Source organism: Protopterus annectens, chromosome 6.part0, assembly GCF_019279795.1.
Source record: "Protopterus annectens isolate FY-2018-M chromosome 6.part0, PAN1.0, whole genome shotgun sequence".
In the NCBI taxonomy this organism is placed as follows: domain Eukaryota; kingdom Metazoa; phylum Chordata; order Ceratodontiformes; family Protopteridae; genus Protopterus; species Protopterus annectens.
Genome location: NC_056737.1, coordinates 1537302429 through 1537330084, shown reverse-complemented (window position 1 = coordinate 1537330084; position 27656 = coordinate 1537302429). Strand labels below are relative to the sequence as shown.

Here is a 27656-nt window from a genome sequence, read left to right as displayed (position 1 = left end):
TCTACACAAAAACAGTCTTGTCAGACCAAACTGAAACAGTTTACGGCTGGGATATACTGCAGCTTATCAAAACATAGCCATTCAATGAGGAATAACCTGACTTCATTAAGGCTTATGGCTCAGTCAAATTGAAAGAACTTGGAGGAGAGAAGCTGAGAAAATAGATACAAGTCAGGCTGTTCGCCAGGAAGCAAACAGCAATTCTTAAGGAGGACTTCTCTAAAGGAAGAGAAATCACTGGTGGGGCTCCACAGGACTTAGTCCTAGACACATTGTTATTTGGCATCTTTGTTACAGATATCACGAGGGAAGCTAAGAATAGCAACAGCCTATTTGCAGAAGTCTCTAAGATAGAAGGGATGATAGATGGAGAAGCAAATATTCAAAGTGAGTTGAGAAGAGTGGAAGTTAATGTCAGATTGGGCTGAAAAGTGGCAACTAATTTTTTTTGCCATGGGTTTCCCCTACACTTGCCAACTAGCAGGTTTCAGACTGTGGTAAGTTGGCTTTATCTTGGTAGAGTCACTTCTGACTTTCTGTATCTTTTGGCTAATTGCTATATCCTCCCTTAGGGTCCAGTGCTTCATGGGACATGGCTAGAATGTTCACTCATCAAGCAGATCCTAGATTCTCCAGACAGGTTTGGTAGGGCTGCACAACATCCTGGCAACTGTGGAACGGAATGGTCAGGGAGTGACATCATACTGTGGTATGCTCTGACACTGGCTAGTGTATGGGTGGAGGACCTACTTCCCCTTTTGTTGGCATACCTTGTAGGCTACTGCATGCTATAAGGCATGGTCCAGCAGCTTCACTGACCCCCCCCAAGAGTGCCAACACTCAAGTCTTAGTTGCACCCTAGCAGGGTGACATCTATAGACTAGCTCCCATGGGAGTTACAAAGATTGACAGACTATTCAAGCATATTACCCCAAAACTGTCATCCCCTGAGGATAGACAAGCAACCAAAGCCTCAGTCTTATCCTATATGTCAGCTCCAGTAGGTGGTTGAGCAACTACTTAAACTCAGGTCACCTAGGTCACAATCTGGACTTTATCCCTTTACACAAGTGGAAATGGCCATGGCACCCAGGCTTTAATGCAGGGAAGTACTTCATCTAGTCTCTAATTAACCCAAAGGAGAATACCAACTGGGAGGAGCTACCACAACAAGCAACAATCAGGGAAAAAGACCTTGTTGTGGCAGTGAAAGAAAAAATAAGAGAGTTGTAATCAAGGTCAACAAGATGCTTGGCTTTATCCTTAAAGGAAGAGATTCCAGGATCAGGCAGGTTGTATTATCACACTACAGATATCTGTTCAGGGCAGCTGAGTATTGTGTTCACTTCTGGTGCACATACAGAGATAAGGATATCAAACTAGTCAGAAAGATAAAAAGACTGGCTATCAGGGTTACAAAGTGAAAAAGTGCACAATGATGCTGAAGTGGGGTTACAGGAGTTAAATATATTTTCAGCTGAGGATAGGCAAGAAAAAGGAGACATAGTGTGCATGTAGAAGATACTTAGATGTTAATGTCAATATAATGGTAAACATAGCAGAAGAAAGAGGTCAAAGGTGGAAGCTCACTGAGTTAAGTGTACATACTTAAACCTAAACATCAGAAAGTACTTTTAAAGTAGGGATTAGTGAATAACTGGAACATGTTACTAGATTAACTAGTGGAATGTAAGATCAGTGTTCTTCATGAAGGTCTTTAGTGAGTGGTGGACTACAATGAACAAAGGAAGGCGGAAGAAAAATACTAGCTACAGCAAAAGGGCAACCTAGGTAAATAAAGTACATTTGTATAAGATCTTACTATAACAATAGATGTCTTATTTCTCGCTGTTGCAGTCTTCCTTAGTACTGGGGTATCCTGCCAAGGACGGTTGAATGGTTGGCCAGCATACCAAAGCCTAAGCTCCTTCCAGAAGCTGCATGTCCCATGTCTAAAGTATAAGGTTCATAAGTGATGTACACGTGGCTAATCCTCAGAAATTAATTGTATCAGAAGAACCAGTGCAGCCCTACAGGAGTAGCAATGATGTGCACCCAGGAAGGCAAGGGAAGAAAAGGAAGAAGACAGACCTTTGGCCAGAAGAAAAGCCACACAGAATAACAGGAGGAAGGCTGCAGGGACACCTGCCAAAAGTGAGAAGAAGGACATTTATTATTATGGTAATATCATACACAACTGTGCTATGTCCTTCCTTATCACTGTTGTAGCATTCTTTACTAATAGGATAGTACAAAAGCTACTGCAGAGGATGGGAGGAAGAAACCACAGAGATGTCCAGGAGGAAGAAGCCACACAGAAGTTTTCCAACAACCCATGGAGGATGGCACTAGCAAACCTGGTCATGGCTCCAGAAATCACATCCAACTTACACTGTTTAGCAAAGGTGTGCATAGGACACCAAGTAGCAGATTGTAGAATGGATTTAGTATCCAGACTCTTGAAAAAAAGCCAAGAACAGGCCACAGCCCTGGTAGAATGAGCACAAGCAGAAGATGAAAATTACTTAACATGAAAAAAACAGCAACAGAAAAAGGCATTAGAAATACAGGAGGAGATACTTTGCATAAAAACAGCTAAACTCAACTTTCTGAAATGAAAAGAAACAAAGAAGTTGCTCATATTTCCTTATACCTTTAGTCTTACCTAGGTAATATCTGAACTGTCTGTGTAGATCCAAAGTATGTGCATTCTTCTCACTATCATTCGGTTTAGAATGGAAAAAAAGGAAAATGAACAGTTTGATTTAGACACAAATCATTAACAAACTTTGGTATGAACAAACAACTGGAATGCAAAGTAAACGATGTCGCTATGAAAAAAACAAAAAATGGGGGAACTGCCACAAGTGCCCAAAGTTCAGAAACCCTCTTGGCAGAAGTAATGACTATTAACAACACAGTTCTCAAAGTACAATGCTGTAAAGAAGAACTAGAGACTGCTGATTCAAAAGAAGGCTGAGTCAACTTTTCAAGAACAAAATTAAGGTCATAAGAAGGAATAGATTTTCTTGGAGGTAATAACATGAGGGATGCCTTTCAAAAATTGCTTAACTTCAAAATGAGAAGCAAGTGGAGGAGACAAAGACAGGCAAGCAGAAATGACCGACAAATGAACTTTAACAGATGAGTATGCCAGGCCCAAACTAAGTAGCTCACACAAACAATAAGAACTATAAGAATACTCACAGAAAGAGGATCCAGGTCACATGCATGACACTAAATAGAAAATATCTTCCATTTAGCTACATATGATTTTTTTAGGAGTAGGTTTCCTGATCTCCTGCAAAACCCAAAGCCAGTGGTGGCTGGTGACTTCAAATCAAAGGGGGGCTGCAGGAGACAGCTGAATGGGTGGGGTCAAGGGGAAGGGGTGTGGCCAACTAGAAAGGGGAGGAGCTATGCCCAAAACCACAAAAACTAACTTTAAATACGCTGCCCTGGGTGGCAAACCATCATTATGAGAGTCCAATCAAGACAAGAATAAGTGTAGAAGAATAAAAATATTTCAATGCATTGACTGCATGACAGCTTACTTATTATCTAGATGGAAACAAAAGGTTGTGAGGCATGACAAAATAAATTACTTTTTAAATACATTACTGGAATGCCAGTCAAAATCAAGTATAAGAAAAACCAGAAGCACTCATCTCAAACCACTTCTCCTTGCACTGCAGTTCTAATTATAATTTATATTCAGCTTTATTAAAGTACCAAGTAACATGCTGAAAGTAGAAATCTGTGATGCCCCCACTTGTAAAAATGTTTCTTATCCAAAAAAGACTTGCTGCCTGACCTCTATCTACTTGTTTCATGGGGAAAACATGATCAAAGTAAAAAATGAAAAGCAAACAAGAAACAAACTCAAGATATATTGCTTAAAGGATTACTGTACATGTTATGGACCACACAATTGGCATTCTGTTTAGTTTATGGGTAAAGTCTGTAGAGATGACTGGAAGTATCCAACAAGTGTAATGAGCTTTTTAAAATAATGGAATCCTGTCCTTTAATACCAAAGGCTTATACATTATCTAGTCAAGTATTTTCTGCATGGCAACAACAGAAAGGCTTTCAATGTTGGCAATTCTTTAACAGTATGCTTATTAAAGCTTACTTGCATCTTACGATCTCAGACAAGCTTACCTTATGGTCATTAAAGCATTGCTACTTAAACACAAAGCAACAGACACTTTGAGTAATAAGCATAAATCTGAGTAATAAGCATAAAAACAGTACAAAAATATGACAGAAACCAGACCGTTCTGCAAAATCAAGGACAGATTAAAAGCCACTGTAGTACTTGTGTCTACCTTGGATGGGGGGGTGGGACACTGCACATTTACACTGCATAACTACTCCTTGCCTTGCTTGGACACATCCAAAGTCACTACATGGGGGAGTGGGGTGCAACAAGTATGTCACAATTTGAAATGTCTCTGGCTGACTGTGATGGCCCTGACACATTTGTCATACCGCTCAACCTCAGAGCAAGAAATCTGGACAAAGCCATATACAGAAGTGGGCAAAGGCCCAAAAATAAGGACAATTTTTAAATATTGCTCTAATAAACTTAGAAAGATAATATAATAAGTCTTGCATTAGTATGAATTTTCTTAAGGGTATAAAATCTGAAACTCAAATGTCTGTCATTTTCTAACTTCAGTCTTTAGTGATTTGTCACTAATTTGCCAAAAAACACAATTTTATGAAAAATGGACCAAAAATGTGATGCAAAAATATAAAATAGTCACACAATACAGCTGGGAACCTGTCAAAGAAGGGACACTTTAATATTAGTACTGCTAACTTGAGCAGCTGACAAAATAAAAGAATCTACATGCATTTCAAGTAATCTATAACTTTGATTATTACAGTTATTTCTTAATTGTAAACCCTCCATGTTTTCTTCCAAAATTGCTATTTTGCGGAGGGATTATTAGGGGGAAGAGCAACATTTTGAGACAAAATCTGGGACAGTTGAGAGGTTGGCTATGCCTAATTCTATAAAGCAATTTATTTACATGTACCTCTCAATCTGTTAATGCAGTAAATCTGAACAAGGCCAAATATATTGGGGAACATATAAACAGTACTAAAAATTGCTCTTGTATAAATTGAGACAATTGTTAGAACAGCTCTTACTTTAACATGCATTTTTCTGAAGGTTATGAAGTCTGAAACTCAGTGTATCATTATTCAGTGACTTAATTCCTAAATGATTTGCCAGAAAACTACAAATTTTATGAATAAACCAAAAATAAGAAGCAAAAATCTATTCATTCTTTGAAAATCTGGACAGTTGGGAGGTATAGTTCAGCTGGACCTGTCTGAGTTTGCTGCCCTTCCCCCCTGACAAAATCATGGTTGAATGGAGCCTCTGCAGCCATTCCAATGAACCATTACTTGGCTATTTCACTCCATTTACCATAAACACTAATGTGCATACTGCTTTACTTCTATGATGAGTTGGACTTCATTTGAAAGTTTTATTTTGTATTTTACAGCACAACCACTAAGATATCTGCTAAACAAACTTGACATTAAAACTTCTCTGCCCTTGAAACTCACATTCATTGAAACAACATTAAAACCCACATTCAAAGAAAATACATTTTACCCGTGGCAGATAAAAATTAATTCTGGGCTGTTTTCAAATCATAGGCCCCTTGCATATGAAACATACATGTGCTCTTTGATACACCTTCCTATTGTTTTGAACATTTTTCCAGTAAACAATGAAACAAAACTGCCCAATTCAGAACATTTCCATCATAAAAGTCTACTCAAACTTCTACAGTCCACTATTATCAGTAAATATGCACAATAAATATGCACAATCTCTGAAGTAGTAAAAAAGTAATCTAAATAATTCCACGTTAAATAAATCTGTAATGAAGAGGTTGCTGCTAGCAATCACCTTTATATTTCATGGCTTCATCGAAAAATAAAGTGTCTGATGCCCAAGAGGAATAAATTGCCTAAATTACATTAAAAATAAGTTAGTAGTATTGCAATAGGAAATGGATAGCAAACTCATAACAGGCTCATAGTTAGTATCTTAACTTTCAGTACGGCAGCATTCACCCCTTATGGGAGTAGAACCAACAACCTACTGCATCAAAAGCAAGTACACAACCTGTTGTGCTATTAGCAATGTGAACCGACTTAGCATAATCAGCACTAAACTTCTCTTCCCCTGCAGCTCTCAGCTCCTTGTAAAATCTACGCAATACTCAACTGCATCTCAACTTCGCAGCACAAGAAGTCTGGAAAAAGCCAAATTTATTGGGGTGGGTCAAAAGGGCAAAAACCAGGGACACATTAAACATTGCTTGTATAATCTTGGAAAGCTGGTAGAATAAAATGCTGTGTTACCACCATACATTTTACTGCCAAGGTTCCTGTGCAAAAGAGTCAGAACAACATATCACTATGGCAAATCACCTGCTTTGTGAAAGAAAAATGCTGTGTTACCACCATACATTTTACCACTATGCCAAATCAGCTGCTTTGTGAAAGAGAGGAAGACTGAAACTTAAATGGCTATCATTTAATGAAATATAAAGGTGATTTTGTTTCATTGTTCAAAGCAATAGGAAGGTGTACCTCTTAGCACAAAACACCTGGACAAACCCAGTAATGAGGGAATACAGCCCTCAAACATATTCAGTGAATTCAGTTCTTGCCATAGCTGTCAACCTTAACACAAAAAACCTGCACCAAGCCAATAACAGGGTATTACAGTCCCACAAATAAGGACAAATTTCAAATAGTCATCTTATAAACTTAAAAAATTGCTACAATAAAAGGTTGTGTTACTATATATTTATTGCTAGAATAAAAAGTTGTTTTACTATGTATTTTCTGAAGAATATGAAGTCTGAAATTCAAATGTCTGTCAATTTTACTTCTGACGGAACAAAAACAATTTTCAGCAGAGCCCCAGGGAGAAATACTGTAGACACATGTCCTTGTAAAATGGCAGGACACCAGAGCAAATCCACACAAACACAGGGATAAGATGCAGACTCCACACAGAAGGCACCCCAGCCAAGAATCAAACCAGAAAAACCTATAGCTGTGAGGCAACAATACTGCCACTGCACCATCAAATATGTAAGGAAGTAAACATTCAGAAACCTGAAGTCTGAAATTCAAATGCCTGTCAATTTGTTAATCAGGACAGTCTGACTTGGAACAAAAAAAAAACAATTCTCAGCAGAGGCCCAGGAAGAAATAATGCAGACATGTCTTTGTAACATGGGAGGACACAAAAGCAAAACACACAAACACAGGGAGAAGATACAGACCCCCCCCCACACAAAGAAGGCACCTCAGCCAAGAATCAAACCCAAGAACCTGCAACTGTGAGGCAACAATGCTACCACTGCACCATCAAATGTCAAGCATTGCAATATTTAAAAACCACAGATATTATGAGGAATAGATCAGATGAAATATGAGGCAAAAATCTGCAATTTTCTTACAAATGGTGGTGGGTAGGGAAGTCAGGTCTTTAACACCTGTGTACAAGGTACAGGGTTCAAGCCTGAGGTATTCCCAGTATATTGCAACTGGGGCATTTTCACACACACACACACACACACACACACACACATACACACACACACCCCTCCAGCGACCAACAGCAAATCCCTCCAGCGACCGACCACAAACAGCAAATCCCTCCAGATTCACTTACCTGATGATGTATCATGTCTGACCATAATCCACCTGCGACAATGTGCCAGCCAGCGACCAAACCCTGCTACACCTACCTCCTGACTGAGCCCGCGCATTGAACATCCCACAAGAGCAGCTCACCTCTTAGTTGGATGTAATCCCATGAGAGCAGTTCACCTCTTAGTCCTGATTGGATTTGCCTGCAGCCGATGCAGTCCGGACCTCCTCTTCTGTGCAGTCGTTCCCGCAATGATTCCTGGGTGCATTTGCAGCAAAGATTGCTGGGTACCTGTGTTTCTTTATCTGGACTCGTGTGTTTTTTTTTAGTTTAACAGATTTTTTTTCTTTCTTTTCTAGGTGGGAGGGCTGCAGTCCGGCAGTCCAATACCATGAGCCACCCCTGCCCAAAGCACATCCTCAGATTATTGGTGTCTAAAAGGAATCATAACCTTATCACCCAAAGAGTCAATTGTAGAGTGAGTAAATGGAGGTGAATGAGACATCCCTTTTCCTGTGTGAGAAGATCTATCCAGTGAGGTACTAAAAGGAATCATAACCCTGTCACCCAAAGAGTCAATTGTACGTTGAGTAAATGGAGGTGAATGAGACATCCCTTTTCCTGTGTGAGAAGATTCATCCTGTAAGGTAATTGTGATGACTGCCTTTGGCCAGATTAAAAAGAAGGGGGAACCAGTGCTGTCTTGGCCAAAAGCAGTCAGCAGCAAGATTCTGGGCCTGTTTCACATTATCTTATGCAAGACTTATGGCAACAGAGGAAGGGAGGTGGGGGTAAGCATACAGAAACACTCCCTTCCAAGAAAAGACATGGCATCCACTTTCCAAGCCACAGGATTTGGCATTCTGGAACAGAACTTGAGGAGTTGTCTGTTTATAGGGAAAGCAAAAAATCTACTTGATGAATACTCCACAAATATACAATGGCTAGAAACACATCCCTGTAAAGCATCCATTCATGAAGTTTGGCTCTGGACATGCTCAGATTGTCCACTATGAGATTATGCTCTGAGGGAATATAAACAGCCTGCAGAGTTAATTGATGGCTAACTGCAAAATCCCAAGCATGAAGAGCAAGCCGAAAAAGAAGGTAAACTTTGTGCCCCCTTGCTTGCTGCTGTACCACATAACTGTGGTGTTGTCTGTGAAAATTCTCAAAGGACCTGGAACCCAAACAGGGTGCAAATCATGAAGAGCCAGAATCAGAGTTCTCATCTCTTTTATGCTGATATAGTCCACTTATTGCTGGGAAGACCAAACTTCCTGGACCCTGATGTTCTTGGGACAGTCTCTTCAACCCTGATCAGAAGCATCTATGCACTTCAACCCTGATCAGAAGCATCTATGCACAGGTCTTGAGTAAGAACAAGGGCATGAAAAGGCAGGTGGGGACATAGAGAAATTTGCCAAATCCACCAGAGGAACGTGCATTTGAGGAAAGGCAAGAGAGGTATGAGAAGATCCAGATGATGGCAATGCTGGAGCCAAACAGAGATACCACTGAAACTTCTTCATGTACAGCCTGGCAAAAAGAACCATATGAATTTGGATGCCATGAACCCCAGAGCTCAAAGAACCTCTCCTGCAGGCAGCTGCTGCAGAGGAAGAAAAAACTGAAAACAGGCAGTCAAGTAGATGACCTTGGGAGGAGGAAGCAAGCTATCATTGGTAAAGTCTGAATCCTGCAACCCAGAAAAACTTGGTCATGGGAAGGGGTAAGAACAGACTTTTTCAAACTAAGAGTGAATCCTACACTGCGGAGGAGAAGCATTGTGTACTCAGGATCCTGAAAGAGGATGCACTGCAACAGTGCTTGAATCAGCAGGTCATCTAAAAATCTGAACCTCCTAAAACCTGCAGAAGGCTTCCACTGGGGCCAGACACTTGGTAATGACCATCTAAGCTGTAGAAAGTCCGAAAGGCAAAGCAGAGAACTAATAATGTAAGGAAGAAATACAGAAACACAAACATTTCCTGAAAACAGGGAGAATAGGAATGAGAAGGTAGGCATCCTTCAGATTCAGAGACACCAGGAAAGCCTGAGGAAGTAACAGGGAAAATAGAGACTGGACAGACAACATCCTGAAAGAGGGCACCTCGAGAAACGTCTTGAGAAAAGAAAGATACAGAATGGGCCTCCAACAACCCTCCTTTCAGGAAACCAGGAACATTACAAAATAAAAACCTTTACCCCACTGAGATACCAGAACTGGCTGAATGGTTCTTTGAACCAAGAGATCTTGAAGAACAGAAGGAAATTGAGAAACTTGGTAATGGGGAGGATGGAGATGCATGAAAAGGTAGGGACTTCCAAACCATGAAATAACTGTTTTGAATGATGAAAAGCACCCATGAATCTCTGGTTGTGCATTGCCATACTGGAAGAGACAGAATCAATCTGAGAGAAACAGGAACTGGCAGTGGGTCAGAAGAGGATTAATGTCAAATGGAGGCAGATTTATCAGGAAAAGAAGGCTTCTGATCCTCGGAACCATAAGAAGGTTTATCAGAATCCCCCCCCCCCCCAATACTTGGAAAACCTCTTAGTTCTGGAATGATGTTTTGGCTGTCTCTGCACAAAGAAATTCTTAGAGGGGTAATTTCTCAAACTTTGGAATAGGAGAAAGGAAGAACTGCTTAAAATCTTGCAAAACTCTCTTCTTATTCTGCAAAGTCTTAAGCTGTTGCAGAGCCAACACGATTTTGGTTATCCATGGGACAGTCCAGAAACTTAACCTTAATGTTGTCAGGAACAGACTGGAGCCATAATCTGGGATATCTCCTCATAACTGACCATGATGCAGCCATCTTACAGGAAGCATCAGCAGCATCATAACTACATTTTATAGCATGATGTGCAATCTGGGAAGCAGGGCTTAAAAAAGAAATAGCAGAGGACTTAGCATCTAAGTCAAGAAAATACAACAGAATAACCCCAAGTTAAGAAAGGAGAACCAAGACATATCTACTCATATGGATCTGATAGCTCATAGCTCTAAAAGATAAGGTGACAAGAGTATACACTTTTTTTCCATACCTGCCCATAGCACGATTGTCCTTGTCAAAAGGCAGAAATTTGTAAGACGACAGCAATTTAGAAGGCTTGTCAGTGACCAGGGAAATCACTGCAGGGTCAGAACAAGACCTTTTATATAGAAACTTCTGGGCTTCAGGAACTTTACAGAATCCATCAGGTTTCTTCAGAGCAGGGGGCAGATGCTTGACATGCAGAAGAGAAGGTGTTCAAAAGAGCATCCAAGACAGAAAGAACTGTTGAAGCAAAGAGGAATCTGTCTACAAAAGGTTATAATACCGTTTCTGAATATCAGAAATTTGGAAAAAAATCACATTTAAAATGTTCCATCATGTAGATAATAGTATCCTCAAAGGACAACTCTTCAATGGTAGACTCAGGGGAAAGGAATTCATCTTTTGCAGACCCCAGAGCAAGAGGGGAATGACTTTTAAAGAAGTAAGCCAAGGACTCCTCTCCAGAATCTAAGTCCACCTCCTCCTGAGAGGCATCAGACATTCTAGGTCACTTAGAAGGTCTAGAGGACCAAGAATGGACAGACAATCCCTGAGAGGGCTTCAAAGCCATAAGGTCTTTGAAAAGACCATGAGTGCAATCCTGCCACTCTTTGTGTGGATCCTTATCTACATATCTGGTCTTTTGTTTCTTTTTCAAATGAACAGCAGTCTGAACAAACTGAGGGGGTTCAGACTCTTACCTGAAAAACACCCCAGAGGGGCACTTATCTTTTGAAGGCTTGATAGCTGCAACTATGTGACATATGACTTGCAGATCGAAGTTAAAAAAGATCATTCAGCCTGGTGGCAGAGAATTTCTGAGGATTAGGCTTTCGTGTGTCACTTATGAATCCTACTCCTTAGACGTGGGACATATGTATGATACACAGTGCCTGGAAAGAGCTTAGGCTTTGTTATGCTGGCCAGACATTCAGATATCTTCGGCAGGATACCCCATTACTAGAGTATTTCAACAGTAATAAGGAACAACACCATACTCTTCTCATTTATCACAACTTTATAGTGTGTGTGTGTGTGTGTGTGTGTGTGTGTGTGTGTGTGTGTGTGTGTGTGTGTGTGTGTGTGAACAACAATCTGTGTGTGGATGTGGGTGTGAATGTGGGTCTGTGAATGTCCACATGCACACGTGTATGTGTTTGTGTGTGTGTGTATACATATATATATATATGTTTAATACTGCAGTTCAAGCTTGCATATTATGCATACTCCAAATGAATGCATGCATGCATGCCACGTGTCTTTAAACTATTACTCTTCAGACTTAATTTGTACACCATGGATTCTAACAGCATATGCTGCCTCACCATGCCTAGAGCACTCTAGTGTAATTGATGTTATCAGTTACTGACTTTGCTGCAATGGGTACTGGGGCCTTAACTGTACACTGCTCCATTGTGAGATACCACTACCATCTGCTCTTCCATTAACTAAGGAATTAAGGATTTTAAAAATACACAGCCAAAAACTGAACGCGAAGTTTATAACGTATCAGTTATGTGAGTAAACTGCCTTCAAATTTGTGGGCCTGCTGGCAGATTTGGGTTTCACCTCTAAATTGTATCTTTTCTGCCAGCCACAGTTCCTCCTGATCCAACATTAACCCAGGAGTTCTTAGCATCTTTGTGCTGCTGCTGCCTGTTGATAATATTTCCAGTGCAATATTTAATACCTCTTGTTCTCTGTTGACTCTGCAGCGCTTACTTCAGTATTCTATTTAATCAATTAAACAATCTTATGGCAAACCGCTGTTTCTACACAGATTCTTCTTACAAATGGTGGTTCTTTTGGTGTTACACTGCTACTACCCTGATCTTTGCTGACATAAAACTGCTCTCTGAATGAGATAGGCATGTTCTATGACCTTTTTGCTGGAATGCTGTCCTGTGGAGAAGCTTTCTGGTTTACAGTCTGACCTGTTTGTGACCCCAATCATTCGATGAATTTAGTATTGCACAATTCTATCTGATTGTAACTGTTTGTTTCTTAGTCATTTGTGCTGCATATTTTGCATTTTGGTCATTTTGCTGCAAGTAGAAAGTTTCTTGGTTGGGTGCTCAAGTTTTCTAGTTATGCTTATCACTGCTGTTTATCGATTAACAGGGTGAACTATTTAAATTTGAATCTTGTCAGTTCTTAGGCCCATTTTACTTTACAGACAATTTGTAATCTACAGCGGTTTATTATAACCATCAGAGATAATCAGATCTGCTTGTCAGCTATGAAGTTGTGCATAGTATATTCTGTTATTATTTACTTATTACCTTTCACTACTTGTTTAATCTGTCAATTTTATTTGCCATTTTTATTATTTTTAGCTATACTTCTATATGCAATGGAAAACTGTTTCTCTTGTGACAGGGATTTGCTGCAGATTCTCCATTCTTTTTCCCTGATGGCTTTCTCAAGTCAGTTTAAGGTTATATAAAAGGTTTGGTATAGTAAAAAGACATGCAGACGGTTTCCATGCTTATCTTTTTGGGGGGCATACACAGCATGAGCCATGGACAGTGGCAGTGTTCAGTTGCTTCTTCTGCTGTGAATGAAGCTTCACATACAAAGATCTACCTATATTTCATATAAGGTACCTTCAATTCACACTGATCACCCGAGACAGTCCAATGTGACTTGCTCTACTTTATCTCAGTCCAGGGTCTTATATTTCAACACTGTATCAGTGGTGATAAATCTAGTAAAACTGCATATTTGTGTATGCAGTAGTGGTTTTCCTGCTCTCGAGTAGTATAACTTTAGGGTCTATATTCCCATGTCGACAGGGCTGTTCATCGAACGCCCTTACGTTGACACATATAGAACGAAATGCCAAAATCTTGAACGGCCACAATAGCTATTTTTTTCCCAGGGGAAAAAAAAATCGCTGGAGCAACAACAAACAAACCAAACTGACAGAAAAAATATAGTGCCCCCCCACACACTTAAATATACCAACTCCAAGATTGCACTACAGTGGAGGAAACTGCAAATTTCCAAGAACGGCCCAACGATTTTTTTTCCCTGGGAAAAAAATCGCTATTGTGGCTGTTCAAGATTTTGGCATTTCGTTCTATATGTGTCAACGTAAGGGTGTTCAATGAACAACCCTGTCAACATGGGAATACAGACCCAAACTTTATGCAGTTAGATAATCACGAGGAGGACTGTGATTCTGGACACCTTGACTTTTTTCTGAGTGACGTAAGAAAAGAAAAACTGGTCACTCTTTCTGAATGATTTTGTTCTATTAGGGTAAAAACATACTATCTTTTGTTTGTCCAAACAAAGGAGAAAGCACTCATCTTTGTTTGAATGTGATGGAAAGAAAACCAGGATAATGTTGTGGTTAAAGTTAGACTCTCTGATCATTTTAGGCATAAAAGAGTGGTTAGGTTTGAAACTACCCTCTCTTTATGGAAGATTATATATGTACATTTGATTGATGATGTTTGTATCACTGACATATTGTTTGGTAAAGATACAGCAAACAAGAAGAAAGTCTTCCAGAAGAGAAATGTTATGGCTGCAAGTAGTACTGGTGGCAGACTGAGTTTCTCCACTATAAGAAAGATGGAACTTGATCTCTGACTGATGGCCTTAGATTAAACATTCCTTTGGCGAAAGCCTTGTTAACCCTCATGAAAATGAGTTGCTCCCTACAATAGTCTTGATGTATTGCTACCATGTCCGGTTTGTCTTGCATGGATTTGTTGCAAGTGTATGCTGGGACAAGGGCTGTTTTATTGACTTTATTGAAAGCTGCTGCTATGTGCCCTAGAATCTTCAGACAAAACTGTACAATGGCTGTGGGAAAGCAAAGAGGCTCCATAAGAAAGTCTGAAGTACTTGAATTTTCTCAGCAAGGAGGAAAGCTCTGCAATGTGTGTCCAAATTGCAGTTTAAAAATAAAATTTGTGGAGACTGTTAATAATGGGGATTTCACCAGGATGACCATAATGCTCAGGGAGTGAAACAATGGTTAAAACTGAGATTGCACCAGGCTGATCATAATGCACAAGGACTGAAACAATGGTCAAAATTGGGATTTCACCAGGCTGACTATAATGCGTAGGGACTGAAACAATGGTTACAATTTGGATTTCACAAAGCTGACCATAATGTATATGGACTGAAACAATGTGATCATTGATTCCTTGTGCAGGATCAATGTGGTTCAGTACTCTGCAGCAAGAAGGTGATCATCCATGTATGGGAAGATTCTCATCCTCTTGCAATATCTGGTGGACTGCAACTACTGGCATACATTTATTGAATATCCTGGTGGCCATAATGAAACCAAAAGAAAGTCTCATGAAATAATAGTAATTTGCTCTGAGCCTGAAGTATAGGAATTTCTGTGACTGTTATGTACCTTTATGTTTAAGTAGGCATCCTGGAAGGCCAAACAGCACATCCAGTCCCCTTCTGACAAAGAAGGTAAAGTATTTTGTACCAAGACCCATTATCAATTTTTCTTTTAGGTCATACTGGTTTAGGTTACTAAGATCCTTCATTTTTTGGCAGCAAAAAGAAATTGAAAAAAATCCTTGCCCTTTGTGGCCTGAAAGATTTTCTCGGATGGTTCATTTTCAGAGAAGGATGAGTATCTCTTGCGTGGCTTCTGACCCTTGTGGGTAGGGACAACTGGTAAAGACATTTAGAAAAGCAGTGGGGGAGGGGCTTAGGAATGACATTTTGTAGCCTACAGAAATCATGCCCTGAACAAGGAAATGCACTGGGATCCATTAAATGTCAGCTGTTGATGACAAAAAAAAACATTGAAGTGATTAGAGGAGATCTACACTACTGATATAGATGTACTAAGAAAATTTTCAGATCTGGATGGAATTTAATCTCCTTTTCAACCCCTGGCAGAAATGAGTTTTGGGAAGTTCTTTGTATATATCTCTGGACATTTATCTGAGTACCTCAGGCAAGGCAACATCATGAATACTCAATGTATTCAATGCAGTCACCATTAGGTAAACTTATATTGAACAAATGTTTCTAGTTTCTCATACGTGACTTTCCATCTACAGTGCCAGCAACAGACAATCTTGATTGTTCACACACACTGCTTCACAAACATGTTCTGTCTGCTTCTTTATTGAACATTATCATACTCTCACTCTGTCCCATGTTTGTAGCTAAACTGGTTTTGCTTCATTCTCTCTTGTACATGACTTACAATGAACAGGACATAGGAATTCCATGCTCTAATCTAAAAAAACAACAGTAGGTAGGCTAGTTAGACATATCTACCTTGTAATGGTGTATTCCTCCATTTTATTAAAGCAAAATGTACATCAAAGAAACTGCCACTGGTAGTGGCATGTGATTTCTTTATAAATTGGTTGATAATCTGTACAATCCTCTTGACTAGCCCACTAGACATGGCCAAAAAATGCATTAAACTTGACAAAACTAACTACTACAAAAACATACAAGAAAAATATGTTCACAACCCTCAAATGAGTCTGGGCCACAATAAATACTATACTTCAACCAGGGAAATCCACAACTCCAACCCCTGTAATAGTAAACATTCCCACACAATTCAATAAATACTTTACTGAAACAGTTCAAACCCTTGTCAATGCACAAAATAATGCTAGTAGCCCCATACTGACAACCACCTAAACCCATCCCAACTCACAAAACAATGCCTCCGACTTCTCCCTGCACCCTGTGTCCACCAAGGTTATTTCTAAATTCCTTCATAAACTTAAACCAACCACTCTGGCTGCTGATAACCCACCAACAGATTTCCTTCAGATAGCTGCAGAAGCTATAGCCTATCCTGCTGCTATTCTCATCAATAGATCTCTATCAGAGTGCAAGGTACCTACCATATGGAAAACATCACATATTATACCACTACACAAAGGAGATAACTCTTTAGAACTCACTAACTACCACCCAATCACTATTCTATCACCCTTATCAAAAATATTAGAGTTGTACATACTCAACTTATGCAGTACCTCCAAAAAAATAACCTGCTATCTAAATCACAGCATGGCTTTGGACCCTCCCATAGCACCACCACAGCACTACTGTCGTTTACTAACATAGTTAACCAATACAGGAACAAGGGCTTATTTGTATCGTCCATATTTTTAGACTTACCAAAAGCTTTTGACATGGTTAACCACAATCTTCTTCTTCTTCTTTCGGCTTTTTCACAGTTAGGGGTCGCCACAGCGGATCACCTGTCCGCTCATGATTGGCAGTGGAGTTTTACAGTGTCGAGTTGCCAGCCCGGCGCCCAACCTTCCACAGAAGGCACACATACGCATGCACTCATGCCTAGGGCCAATTTAGAGTGTCCAATCCACCTACAGCATGTCTTTGGGATGTGGGAGGAAACCGGAGCACCCGGAGGAAACCCACGCGACCAGAGGGCGGACATGCAGACTCCACACAGAAGGAACCTCAGCTGAGGATCGAACTGGAGAACCTCTTGCTGTGAGGCAACAATGCTAACCGCTGCACTTCTTAAAACTCTATCCACCATAAACATTAGCCCCTCCTCTATCTCATAGTTCAACAACTGCTTATCAGGCCATCAACAAGCTACCCTATGGCAAAACCAATTGTCCCCTCTGTTACCAGTATCCTTAGGAGTCCCTCAGGGCTCCATCCTTGGCCCTTTACTGCTCTCTTTATTTACCAACCAGCTCTCTTCCTCCACACTCACTGCCTCAGTAGTACAATATGCTGAAGACACCACCCTTATATGTGCCACCCCCAATAAAAGAACTGCATACCCTAACCCAAAATAACTTTACTGTAGCCGAAACATGGTTTACTAACACCAAACTTATTCTTAATCCCAAAAAAACAAAACTTATTCTTTTCATCCCATGTAGGTCCCCCCCTCTAAAGAATAATTTTAGCATAAATTCCAAAGATAATATCCGATCACTCCAACCACACGTACTAAACTGCTATGTGTAGAAACTGACAACAACCTGAGATTTGACATCCACATAGCACAAACCATCAAAAAGTTAACAAAAAGCTTGGGCTCCTCTACAGGAACAGTTTATCACTAAATATACCAAAGCCACAATAGCAAGGACTCATCTCTTATCTATCCTCCTCTATCCCTCCCCAATTCTGACTAATCTCCACCAGTCTGATTTAAACAAAATGGAATATTGTTATAACAAGATTGCCAAGTTCCCTAACAGAAGCCTCATCCCCATCACTGTCTATCACTTAAGCAGCTTAACTGGCTTGAGCTGCTTCAACTACTGCTACTCAGTCAATTGTCAGTGGCACATAAGTTATACTACTTTCCTGATCAAACCCCAGCACTCCAGCATCTAATTCAATCCTATACTACTACTAGAACCTTAAGATCTAGTAACCAGAACCTCCTAGATCTCATGAAATATAAGAATGATGCTGGTAAGTCTTTCTTTGGTTGCACTATTGTAAGAGTATGGAATACACTACCCAGCTGCATAACTTGTGATAGCTCTACAATTTAAAAAAAACTACTGAAAACCCACAATACAAACAAACGGTTATGCTCCTGTTACTTCCCAGGTTAAATACATACCAATGTATTTTTATGTACTGTTATGTGATACCAGTTCCCCTGGCAAGGCTGTTATTCTGATCATACCTCAAAGACTGTCACTACTTTTGCTATTTATGGTATAGTACTAAGACCTATTTATTATATTGTTGGCAACCATTACCTCTTGCCAGAAACAATTACCATATGCTGATAGATCTTTTACTACATTGCATGTTTTTATCCTTAAAAATTATGTATGCGTTTGAATTTTTATTTTATGTGTTTTGAATTTTTATTTTATTGTGTGCTGAAATTTTTCTTATGTATTGTATTTTGTAGCTTTTCTCCCCAGGCCTCCGCTGAAAATGGACCTGTGTCCAGTCGGACTTTCCTGGTAAACAAATGTAAAATAAAATAAATAAAATAAAAACAAAATAATTAGGATTAGAAGGCATATGCTGAAATTCACCAGTATTTCATGCTTGCATGTTGTGGATCATTATCAGATATTGTAGCACGTGTGATTTTATTCCTTGGGGAAAAAAATATGAGTATTTAAATTCGATTAAACTTCCAAATGTCAACATGTAAAGATCGGCATTCACAGTGTCATCACATTATTGCACATGGTCTAAGCATAACACTGTAGTATGTTTAATCTAAAACAGTGTTTTCTGCCAGGGGAAAGTCACTCTACACCTCCTGTTAATTATATATATTAACTCTTAGATGACATAATGCCCAGGGAAGGGGCACATTTCCCAACCCCATGGATTGTTGACCTTGAATACCTCTTGGCCATCTATTTTGTTGCCCAAAGTCTATAGACAAAATATATGTCAACTGCTTGTGTGTGTGTGTGTGTGTGTGTGTGTGTGTATGTGTGTGTGTGAGTGTCTGTGTGTACTGAATGCACATCTGTTAACTTAATGGCTTCATGAAACTTCAAATAATAATTAACACATATCAAATATATACAGTCCTGACAATGAAACAGATCTGTTTGCACTTTACTCAATGGTCTTCCTGGTACGAAATACGAAACAAGACTTTTTTGAGACTGGTACTGTAATAAGGACTACATGTGGTGCAGTTCAGAATTTCTTGCTATATTTGCTTGGGCATTACCGCTCAATGCACTTAATGAAACCATAGGCATGGTCCTCATGCCAGTGAAACACATCAAAAGATCTTTGTTTTCACTTCACAAATCCTAAGTGTGCCTTGTATTCTTCCATGGATTTCTTTTCTTACAGTTTGCACATTATTAATCTGTCTGCCTTAAAGAACAAAAACCGTATGCAGCTAATATCTTTTGAATAAAAAGCAAGTTTCATTTCCTTCAAAGTAGATTTCTGAGCTGGCTACCCTCTCATGGCAACTTCTTGAAATATCTACATTTTGTGATTATTCTCAGTACACTGCTGAAAATATTTACTACTTTTCTGTCGCATGCATATGTGGATCCAGTTAACTAGCCAGTCACCATCAAGAAAACTTCTTACTGCTCTGTCAAACACAAACAATCTAGCACAGCTGTTATTTCAATTCTTTTTGAATATATTTCAGAGCCAAATTTAGCTTTTGTAATCTCAACATTCTCTGCGCAGTATTGCTTAGAATAACATTTTAATATAGCTTATAATAATGTTTTATGATTGGTTTCTGTCTAAAGATTTCCCCTTAAATATATTCATGAAGCTTTTCATTTACAGTCAAGTGCCATGCCAAACTGTTATTTTCTATATGACCATATCTTTTTTTTTTTTTTTTTTGAGAATTCTGTAAAGGACCTAGGCCTATGAGCAAATTGTTAACCTTCTTGCAGAATCAATTTACCAGTTCTATTTTGGCAGGCATTATCAAGTAATTTGACTAAATTAATCATAAGTACTTAATATACGTACCTTTGTCAATAGTTAGACTGGACAACTCCATGGAGTTACTCCAGGTAAAGGTTACATTGGGTAAGACCTCCATTCAAGTCCCAGCCAATTATAGATTCCCCTCCATGGGTCACAACACCCATGAAGGCTACTTAGCCAAAGTGAAGACAATCCAAATTTTACAGAACACACTGGTTATAGGAGATTTCAATTACCCCCCATCAACTGGGAAACCCACTCTAGCCCAAACTTGCTAATAGAAAAGTTCCTTGACTTTGTTCATAGGTTTATAGGTTGGTACTAGGCTATCGGCCCTAGGGCCTATGCAAGCCTAGCCATAACAATTCCCTGGATATTTCTTCCCACAATATTTACTTCTCTGGGCCCCTGTCATGCCCTGGAATGAATTGTCCATACCCTGACAAGAAGAACAAACATTCCAGATCTGGTCCTTACCAACATGGCAAACAGGCGCACTGCTGCAACTGCTGTACCCTCATCAGTTAAAAGTGACCACAAATCAGTCAACTCACAAAGGATGAAATCAGACAAAAAAATTCTCCAGGGCAAACTATACTCTCCTAGGTATAGTTATAAATGCATTCCAAACCCCACCCCAAGCTGAAAGGGGTATCTACTCCAAACTTACGCTAATCCCCTGTATAATCACTTGCATAAGTGTATAAACTCAGCTGTACCAAACAGAACCAAAGTCACAGCCCCAAGTAAAATCAAGGTGCTATGGTGGACTTCCAGCATCAACAAACTCTACAATAAATATAAAAAGCTGCTATCCAAGAAAACAAAGGCAAGGACCCAACAATGGAAAAGCATCCTTCTCAGCCTTAACAGGCAAATAAGACAAATTGCCACATCCTCCAGGAGCTCCTTTGAAAGAAACCTAGCAAGTGCTGCCCATGATAATCATCATCATCATCATTAGCCACTCTTTTCCCATTTTATTCTATATGGGGTCAGGGTATCGTGTTAACTTTTGCCAAATCTCTCGATTCAGTGCTGCACTCCTGCCTTCCTCAACACTCATACCTGATTGTCGTAGATCTTCTTTCACACAATCCATCCACCTCTTTGCTGGATGTCCTTGCTTCCTCTTACCTTCTTCCTGTCTGTCCCAAATCTTCCTCACCAGACTGTCTTTTGCTTTTCTGCTCATGTGCCCAAACCATTGTAATCTGTTCTCTTTGATCTTTTCTGCAATTGGAGCTACTTTGGCTTCTGCTCTTATGTCCTCATTTCTTTGTCTGTCCCACAGTGTGCATCCTACCACCTTTCTCAGGCACTTCATTTCCATCACCTCTAGCTTCTTCAACTGTTCTGCCTTTACTGCCCAGGTTTCTGTACCATACAGTAGTACTGGTTGCACCACTGTCTTGTACACCTTGCTTTTCAGCTTCTTTGGCATTCTTCTGTCATAGACTACACCTGATACTCTATGCCAGCTGGCTGCAGCTCCTCTGAGTCTAGCTTTGACCTCTTCATTCAGACTACCCTTCTCCTCAACCACCCCTCCCAGATACTTGAAACTGTTTACCTGTTCCACCATCTTCCCTTCTATTGCTATTCTCAGCTTCTTCTGATCTCCCCAATTTGCTGCCATTATCACCGTCTTATCTGTGCTTAGTTTCAACCCATGTGCCTTCAGATTTGCATTCCATTCTCCTATCCTTTGCTGAAGTTCTAGCTCAGAGTCTGCCTGTACTGCCACATCGTCTGCATACAGCAGCTTTGTTGATCTGTCCCCTCCAACCTGTTTGCTAATGTAGTCCATCACCAGTATGAACAGCAGTGGGCTCAGAGCTGAACCCTGATGTACACCCACTCCCACTGAGAACCCATCTGTGAGGCCCAACACTGTTCATACTCGAGTCACTGGGTCCTTGTACATAGCCTGCACTAATTCTACCAGTGTTTTCGGGACTTCAATCCACCACAGTACTGCCCAGATGCTTTCTCCAAGTCTAGAAATGCCCAGTTGGACTCTCTCCTCATTTCCTGCTTCTTCTCAAGTATCTGTCTAAATGCAGAGATCGGGTCAATTGTGCTGCATCCTGATCAGAACTTGAACTGTTCACCTCCCATCTTACATTCTACTAATCTCCGTATCCATTTATCAATCACTCTCTCCAGAACTTTCATGCAGTGTGGTAGGAGTGTGATCCCTCTGTACTGCCCACAGTTGTGGATGTCCCCTTTGTTCTTGTACACTGGCACAAGTATGCTTATTCTCCAGTCATCTGGGATTTGCCTTTCTCTCCACACTGCTAATAGTACCCTCGGGAGCCATTTCGCCCCTATCTCACTCACCATCTTTATCATATCTGCTGTCACCTCATCTGTGCCTGCTGCTTTCCCTGACTTCATTTTATCATATCTGCTGTCACCTCATCTGAGCCTGCTGCTTTCCCTGACTTCATCTTCCTTAGTGCTGTTCTTACTTCTTCTAAAGTGGGCTCCTCTTTTTATATAATTGTAGGCTGTTTCTGGGGCAGTACAGCTTCTGTGTGGTTTCCTTCATTCAGATGCTTCTGGAAATACTCCTTCCACCTGCCTTTGATGTCCTGTGGACTGGTAAGTAGGTTGTTCCTGGCATCCCTTATGAGGGGTGTCTGACTATCTTCTTTATCTTTCTGTCTTTCCCTTGCAACCTGATATAGTTTCTTTGTGCCCCTTACTGAGTCATTTTCCAGAAGTTGGTAGAGTGCCTTCGATGCCCTACTCTTTGCTATTGCAACTTCTTTCTTAGCTTCTTTGTTAGCCAACCAGTAGTCCTTCCTAGCCTGGTCAGTCTTTTCTATCTCCCATTTCATCCTGCAGTCCTTATTTCTTTTGATAACTTCCTGGACTTCTGCATTCCACCACCAGCTTTCCTTATGTACCTTATTTCCATACCTGGCTCGGCCACATATCTTTTCTGTAGTGCTGTTTTTAAGCGCTGCCACGCCTCTTCAACTCCACCTATTTCCTCCTCTTCTTGGGGTGCTAGAGCCCTGAGTAATTCCTTGAACTGCTGTACTTTCTCTCCAGTCAACTTCCAGGTCTTCAGCCTGGTCTCTGTTGACCTTAGAGACTTCTCTGACCACTGCTTGCAGCTGATTGTGGCAACTAATGGTTTATGCTGTGGGCAAACTGTTTCACTGGGGATGACTTTGCATTCATGGATTCTACCCCAGTCCCTTTTCCTTACTAGGAGGAAGTCTACCTGAGTTGCATGTTGGCTACTCTTGTACATGATCTTGTGTCTGTCTCTCTTTTTGAACCATGTGTTGGCTACTATCATGCCATTTGCCAGAGAGAAGTCTAGAATGGCTTCTCCTTCTTTATTTCTGTTACCCCCACCCATGTAGACCCAGGCAGTCCTCATATACTGTTCTGTCTATCCCAATATGTGCATTCAAGTCACCCATTATCAACACCAATTCATGTGGTCCTGCTTTATCTAGTAGGTACTGCAACTGCTGTCTGAATGCATTCTTTTCCTCACTAACACAACCCTGCTGTGGGGCATATGCTGATATTATGAATACTGCCCTATCATTACACTGGAGTCTGATTGCCATGAGTCTGTCATTAATTCTGATGCTATGCCTCACTGCCTTCTGAAGCCTCTCTCGCACCACAATTCCTACACCATTTCTAGCCTGTCCCCAACCTGAGTAGTAGAGTATGGATTCCAAGCCAAGTGGCTTTGCTGCACTGCCCTTCCATCTTGTTTCTTGGATACTTAGGCTATCCAGCCTCCTATGTATCATCATGTCATTCACTTCCAAGCAGCGTCCTGTCAGTGAACCTACATTAAGCGTAGCAATTCTCAGTTCATGTTTGGCAGGTTGGTTGGTTTCACATCCAGCTTTCACTCAACTGAGCTATCCCAGGTAATCCAGGCTGGGCAACTAGATACCGGCCAGCCAGTAGTTTATTGGCCCAGGGCTGCTGGGCTTTATGGCGGGCACACACTGGCCAATAGGGGCACATATACCCATCCCACCGTTAGCAAGGGTCCCTGGCGTCGGTGGGAGTAGGCCGGGTCCTCAACCCAATTATCACCGGTAACAACCCATGACCACATTGCCGACATTAGTCAACATGACCGAATCACCTAGAGCCATATTTTGCACTAAGTGGCCAGCCCTGCCACGGCGCCGCAGTCTGTGATCTGTGTTCTCTTATCTAGGGGATACTACGCACCACAGTAGATGCCCAAAGTGGTTGGTCTGTACAACTCTTCCCCATATAGGACACCTATAGAGTTTGTGCTGCTGCCCTCAGTTCCATTCATTGGTGAGTTTGAGATGGAAACACTCAGCATGTTTTTAGACATGGGAGAAACCCCATGGAGACACAGGGAGAACATGCAAACTCCAAACAGGCATTGGTCGGAGGTCAGGAATGAACCTTGTACTTTGTGCATGGGAGGCGAAGACCTTAACCACTAAGCCATCTGCCCAGGATAACCACGAGGCCTTTTACAGCTACGTACATAACCTAAAGAACTGGTGGTCAACAGTATCATACATACTGACCACATAGCGATAGCAAACCTGCAAGTGGATAGGTTTGATAAAAATTCCACTCCCTTATCCCCTCCTAACTTACAAAAAACCATCCCCCAAACCCACCCCCCCACCTTACATATCTGAAGAACAGGTCTTCAAAATCCTATCCAAGGCAAAGAACATGATCTCTATGGGACCAGATGACATCCTAGGCTGTCTTCTAAACAGGCTAAAACATGAAGTAGCATCACCACTAAGTACCCTTGTCAATCATAGCCTAACCACAGGCTTTGTTCCTGTGAAATGGAGAACAGCTACAGGTATTCCCCTGCCACAAAGGTGGCCTAGCAACAGACCCGGGGAATTACAGACCCATAAGCCTGACCAGCCTCTTCTGTAAGGCCATAGAACCTAGTATTATAGACCTCATAAATAAAGATATAGGTGATCTCCAAACCCTGGATCCTACGCAATTCGGCTTCATGAAGGGCAGATACTGACTGTTAAATCATCTTTGGTGGATTTCTTTGAAAGTGTGACCAGGGCCACTGATGAGTGCATATCTGTGCACGCAGCATACCTTGACTTGGTAAAGGCGACACAATCCCACATTCAGGCATTACCAATAAACTCAGCAAACTGAATGTAAAGCTCTTTGTTGTAAGATGGGTTGTCAACTGGCTCACAAACCAGACACACACTATAAACGTGGGTGACTCCACATCAACCAGCAGACCTGTTACTAGTGGGGTGCCACAGGGATCAATGTTGGGCCCCCTACTGTTTGGTATATACTTCTCAGAAATTCAGGTCAAAACTAAAGGGTTGTGGCTGACCAAGTCTGCAGTGACTGCAAACTAGCTGCAACAACTGAATCCCTAAATTATGTCAGTATACTCCAGGAGGGTCTCACACAGATCAGCAACTGGTGTATAAGTCACGGTCTCAAACTCGATGCAAAGAAATGCATCATCATTCCTTTCGGCACAAACAATGTCCCTTCACACTATCAAATCAACAATACCCTACGTACCGATGAAATGGTAAGGGACCTGGGATCATAGGTTGACTGTGACCTTAACTTTGACCACCATGTGTCTACCATTGTAAGGAAAGCTTTCCACATAGCTCACTTGATTAGTAAAGGCATCATCTCAAGAGCAAAAGAAGTTATAACCCCCCCCCCATGCTCGGCACTTATTCGGCCCACGGTTGAGTACAATGCCCCATTCGGTTTGTACCGTACTAAGTATCTACAGGAATTAGAGAGACCTCAGATGTTTCTAACAAAAAAGATCAATGGCCTCCAGCATGCACCTTACATGGACCCACTAAAGTCCCTCTCACTATGCTCCAAATCATATAGACTTCTCAGGGAAGACTTATTCCTGGCCTGCACAGCAACCCAAGTCCCAAACCTAATGAACTTACTGTATATCTGTAAATCAAATGGGTGTTGGGCTACCCATTCCAGGGAGTTAAATATGGCATGTGACTTAAATAGGACATGCTGGCGGGAGAGATTTATCTCCCAGTGACTGCCATGTGCACCTCTATGACACTGTTCAACAAGAACCTGGATGAGTGGATGGGGCACAGTAAATTCTTACTAGGGATAGAGCCCACAACCCTTCTGGACATGGGCAGTCCTCACTAAATGCAATCTTGGGTACTGACTAGTACATCTACAGTATTACTTAGGGTTGAAACGACAATTAAAATGACCTCCAGGTCGACAGCCTAGTAATCTCCTATGATCCTATGAATAACCATTCAAGCATTTAAAAGTTCTTTTCTTGTTCTTTAAACCAGTACTATTCCACATCTTGGTCAAGTAATTTCCTTAATGGCAAACGTATATCTGATATATTTGGATTAAATATCAAAACATAATAAATCATATCAAGAGATCTCATTAAAGTTTCTTTATCTGCTGTAGGAGACATTTCTACTACCGTTATGACTTTCTCACAGTCTGCTTTCTAGCCTTAACATATTAGCAAATGGCCATATGTCTCAGTTATATGACTTTATTTTTACACTTCGTGTTGATCAGCTCAAAAGTGTTTTTTCTCACTCTTTGGTAATTAGTTCAAGCTCACATTTTCCTCTTCTTTGGCCTAAACATATGTTAACATGTCATCAGTAGTATTAATAATTCCACTAAACCCCTTGATTATCCATGCATCAATTCTCTTAAACACTTCAGGCACTGTTAATATACCAAAAGGAAGTCTGAGAAATCTGTATCTTTTCTTAGGTGAATTGCAAGTACACAGTTTGGAACTTTTCTCATTAGGCTTAATTTCCCAGAATCTAAGATCAATATCAAACATAAAAAAATACTTTGCTCATGGCATACTAGACCTTGCTTGTTAAAATGCAATAATACAGATAATACTCTCTTTTTATAGCAGCATTAAGAGCTTCTGGATATGTGCTAATACACATACCCACAAGAATCATGGCCATCAGCCATGGTGTGCATCTTTTCTTTAATATTAGCCTGTCCTTCTGAGTCTGCTAAGTACCTTTCACAATGTATCACCTTGCTTCATTTGTATTGTGCCAGAATTAATGACATCATTGTAGTTTCTGTCACAGGGGACAAAACCTCTGCAACTGAGGGACCTACAATGGATGCCTGAATAGACAACACACTTCTGCATTACATGTTTCAAGCAGACCATTTACTGGTGTTTGCTTTACACAGCCTTATATAAGCAGATGCAGCCTAAATGTGAAAGGCATGAGAGAAAGAATAAAGTGTAGAATATAAATGAGTATTGATTCTGCAACAGTAGAAAGAGATTGGAGTTGTCAGCAGACAAGCTAGCATGTTGATCACTGTAAGACAACGAAGTACACTTGTGTATGTATATTATCAAAGACCCATGAAACTGACTGCATCAGATACTGATGAAGATTTACATGGAGGGAAGTAATGCACAGTAAACACCTCCA

At 40.7% G+C, this 27656-nt stretch overlaps 1 protein-coding gene across 2 annotated transcripts in view; it reads right to left on the bottom strand.

The window, feature by feature from the left end:
• PRDM5 (PR/SET domain 5) overlaps positions 1-27656 on the bottom strand; it is a 2968604-nt gene that overhangs the window by 1933964 nt on the left and 1006984 nt on the right. The gene's annotated exons all lie outside the window — the stretch shown is intronic.